The following is a 4,756-nucleotide window of genomic DNA, read 5'->3' on the forward strand; positions in this document are numbered from 1 at the left end:
TTTCACAATTAAGCGATTTAGGGGAATGGGAAAAAGACAAATTGCCTCGAGAGAGAAGAGTAAACAGCCAGAGGATTCAGAGACAAAATAGACCCACAAGAAGGGAACTGTTCACTGCTCTATTAAGAGCTGGGGTGGACTTTAGAAGAATAGATGGTATTCCAACTGAAGAGCTGCATAAGCTGTACCAAGAAAAGGTACTTAGCATTAGAATGAACAGGGAAGCAGGAACCACCCCTGCAGGTACTTCTGAATCTGAATCTTTGTATCCAAGTATGCCCCACCTTCAGGGGGAATAGGAGATAGGCCAAGCCCCAGCCCAGATAAAAGAAATATGCAGAAGAGATTGCAGACCCCATATTGGTTTAACAATATATTGGAAGAATGGATCAACTACTGTGACTAGGGCACTGATTGATACTGGGGCTGAGGCCACACTTATCTATGGAAACCCTGATAAGTTTAAACATGGAACTCCTATTACCTTCACGGGTCTAGGAGGTGCTGAAATATCAGCCAGACAGGTTAAAATAACAATGAAAATTGGGCAGTTACCTAAGAAAGAATATACTGTGGTTGTACCCATTCCTGAATACATCATTGGGATAGATGTATTGAGAGGCATGACACTGAATTTACCTGAAGGGAGATACCAATTTGCTGTGAGGAAGATAGGAATTAATACAGTTTTAGTGGGAAAACTAAAAATGGACCCAATCACTTTACCTGACCCTTCTGAAGTAATTACTTTAAAACAGTATCGTGTGCCAGGTGGGCAAGATGAAATTACCACTACTATAAAGGAATATGTTGAAGCAGGAGTGTTAGTCCCTACAACCACAAGATGGAATAATCCTGTCTGGCCAGTAAGAAAATCAGATGGGACATGGAGAATGACTGTGGATTATAGACAGTTGAATAAGGTGACTCCTTCTTTGTATGCTGCTGTTCCAGATACCATCACCTTAATAGAAAGGATCCAGAAATATGATGGGACTTGGTATGCAGTTATTGACTTGGCAAATGCCTTCTTCACCATCCCAATAGACCCTAAACAATGGGACCACTTCGCTTTCACTTGGCAGGGTAGACAATATACTTTCACTCGCTTGCCACAAGGGTACATACATAGCCCCACTATTTGTCACAGGATTGTGGCTGAACAGTTGGATGAATTAAAGCTACCTGGTGTACAGCTTACCCACTACATTGATGATATCATGATACAGGGAAAAGATGCAAAAGTAGTGGAAAGGAGTTTGACCCTTCTAATTGAGCATATGAAAAGTAAAGGGTGGGAAATTAACCCTGCAAAGGTTCAAGGACCAGCTCAGAATGTGAAGTTTTTGGGTATACAATGGAACAAGGGGCTAAGGGAGATTCTTCCTCGAGCCCGACAAAAGATTCAGGATTTTCCTACCCCTACCAATAAGAAGGAGGCCCAAAAGTTCATAGGATTGTTTGGATACTGGAGGCACCACATTCCACATTTGGGACAGATTTTAAAACCTTTATATAGAGTCACACGGAAGAAATATGAATTCGATTGGGGACTTGAGCAGAGTAAAGCTTTTGAAGAAGCCAAGGCTGCCATACAATTGGCCCTAGATTTGTGGCCCATGCAAAATGATCCAGTGGAATTGCAAGTGACTGTACAAGATGATTATGCAAACTGGAGCTTATGGCCAAAACAACAAAGCCGAAATGTACCTTTGGGATTTTGGTGTAGGAAACTCCCTTCATCTGGAGTCCAGTACACACCTTTTGAAAAGCAGTTGTTAGCTGCATATTGGGCTTTGGTGGAGACTGAACAACTGACTGTGGGCCATGAAGTGATATTAAGACCTGGAATCCCAATTATGACCTGGGTAATGAGTACCCCAGCTTCTCACAGAATTGGACATGCCCAAGAGGCTGGTATAATCAATGGAAGTGGTATATTCAAAATAGAGCTAAAACAGGCAAAAGCGGAGTCTCTGCTCTGCATGAATCTATAGCAAACATAGAAATTGAGAGGAATGACACACCCCCTGAGCCAAAGCAACAGTTGGTACAGTCCACTGTAAAATGGAATGAGGTATATGATGTATTAACTGAGGAACAAAAGAGACATTCATGGTTTACTGATGGGACAGCAAAATATTTGGGGCAAAAAAGACATTGGAAAGCAGTGGCCTATAACCCATGTACTAGAAGGACTTTGGAAAGTACTGGGATAGGTGCAAGTAGCCAATATGCTGAACTTATGGCAGTATATCAAGCCATCAAAATAGAACAAGGAGGACAGTGTCATATATTCACTGATTCATGGGCGGTAGCTAATGGGTTAGCTACATGGATGCCCATGTGGAAAAATGAAAATTGGGAAATTCATGGTAAACAAGTCTGGGGCAAAGAATTATGGGAAGATATCTGGAACATGTCTTTGGTCACTGACTTGTCAGTTTTTCATGTAGATGCTCACGTGGCCCCCACCACACCAGAACGTGAGTACAATGCTCATGCTGATCGACTGGCAAAGATTGCTACTGAACGTATTGTCCCTAATTTGACAACAACTGATGATCCGGTATTAGCAAAATGGGTCCACCAAACAGCAGGCCATTTGGGGGTCCAGGCCACACACCAGTGGGCACAAGATCGAGGTATTAGTATCTCTCATTCACTGTTAAAACAGATAGCAGAAGATTGTCATATATGTCAATTGGAAAAGGAGCGAACTGTTCCTCGGGTAGTAACTGGAGAGATAGCAAGAGGAAAAGTCCCAGCCCAAATCTGGCAAATAGATTATATTGGTCCACTACCACTGGATAAAGGATGCAGATTTATATGTACTTGTGTTGATACCTATTCAGGTGTACTAGTAGCTTGTCCTTATAAGAATGCAACCCAGAAAAACACTTGTAAAACCCTAGATCTCATAAGTCTATATTATGGAACCCCAATGCAGATTCAGAGTGACAATGGGTCACATTTCAAAGGCAATGAAATGAAGAAGTATTGTATACTAAACAATATAGAATGGATATATCATATTCCATATTATCCAGAAGCATCTGGGTTAATTGAAAGAATGAATGGATTACTGAAAGAACAGTTGAGGAAGTTAAGTTCCAATAATTCATATCAACATTGGAAAGATAATTTGTTCATGGCTTTGCGTAATTTGAATAATAGACCATTGGGAGGAAGTACACCTCTAGCCAGAATGATGACCCCCAATCTGCAAATTAGAAAACAACAAACACACAAGATCCCAAATATTGAGTATTGGACCTTGAGGCCAGATGTCCCAGCACCGTACCCAGGACCACCTGGTTCGGTGGGGTATGATTTACATTGTTTAGAGGACTTTTGGTTGGACAGGAAAGAAGTAAGAAAAATTTCCACTGGGATATGCATAAAAATCCCTAAAAATCACTTTGGACAGATTTTACCCAAATCAGGATTAGCAGCTCAAGGAATACATGTATTGGCTGGAGTAATAGATTCTAATTATCAAGGAGAAATTGTTGTAACATTCCAGAATTTAGGTGAAGGGCCCATACAGATTCACAAGAATGATAGGATAGTTCAAGTGATTATCGTTCCTTGTAAAACAATGCCACTTGTAAAAACTGACCCTCCTTCCAAAATAACTGTCACAGGAACTGAAGGATTTGGTTCTACTGATAGAATAAAATCAGGAGCTAAAGTATGGGTAAAACGGAAGCCAGATGATGTTCCAAAGGCTGCAGAGATTATAGCATATGGGAAGGATAACACTGTAACTATTGTTTATTCTGGAGAAGATGATTACAAAATTGTACCCTTAAATCATTTATTCTACCGTGAGTGAGGCTACAATAGTCTGGTTATTGTTCTTGATTTTTTGTTTGTTCACCTTGTTTGTTAGATTTGTTTCCACAGGCTTGGTACCCTCCATCTGTAGATGCCTGATAGCTTAAGCTGGATGTCACCCCCTGTCTGCAACTGTGATGTGTCACCCTTGGACCTGGCATCAAGCATATTAAGAACTGACCTCTCAAATGGGACCCCTAAGGACAGGGACAGCTCTACATCCGATTTCAGCAGCAAGTAGCCATAGAAGAAGAGATCTTCACCCCTTACCACAAGATTTTGGGGCCCCATTTGTTCGGGGTGGGGGGAATGATGGGGAGCTTGTGCTCAAGCCCCACCCTAAAATATGGTTTTTTGTGTTTATTGTGTGCTATTCTTGTTATATTGTTGTGAAATTTTGTTGACACCAGTTATTCCTACTGTATTTTTGCCAAGTAAGGGACATGAAAGATCTTGGGGCCGAATGTAAGGGTTATGGGATTTAAAGATCTCCCATGCCCCATGGACGTGCTGACATAACAGAGCAAGAAAAAAAAAAGCCGAGCTAACGGTCCTGTGGTTGGCAGTTGGCGGCAGTTGCCTTTTTTTTTTTTTTTTTTGAGTTAGGACTCCGGCTGAGCACTGCCAGCAGCCGGAGCTGCTGGGAGCAGGACTTTCTGCTAAGGACTGCCAGGGGCCAGAGGCTGCTGGGAGCGCTCTTCCAGGACGCTGGGTGGTTGCTGTGAGTGGGGAGAGGAGGACCTTTGCCTGAGGTAGCCTGTTCTGTTTTAAAGGCTTGAGAATGTGGGTGCTTTCTACTTTATCTACCTGTGCCAATGTCATAACTACTCTGATGGCTTTCACTTTCTGGTTTTGGGACTCAGTCTTTTGGTATCTTAATAAATTTTCTAGTTTATTTCCCCAAATGGCAAACCTG

Source organism: Petaurus breviceps, unplaced genomic scaffold, assembly GCF_028583685.1.
Source record: "Petaurus breviceps papuanus isolate PSGF00001 unplaced genomic scaffold, PetGlider_PUasm1.0 76, whole genome shotgun sequence".
NCBI lineage: Eukaryota > Metazoa > Chordata > Mammalia > Diprotodontia > Petauridae > Petaurus > Petaurus breviceps.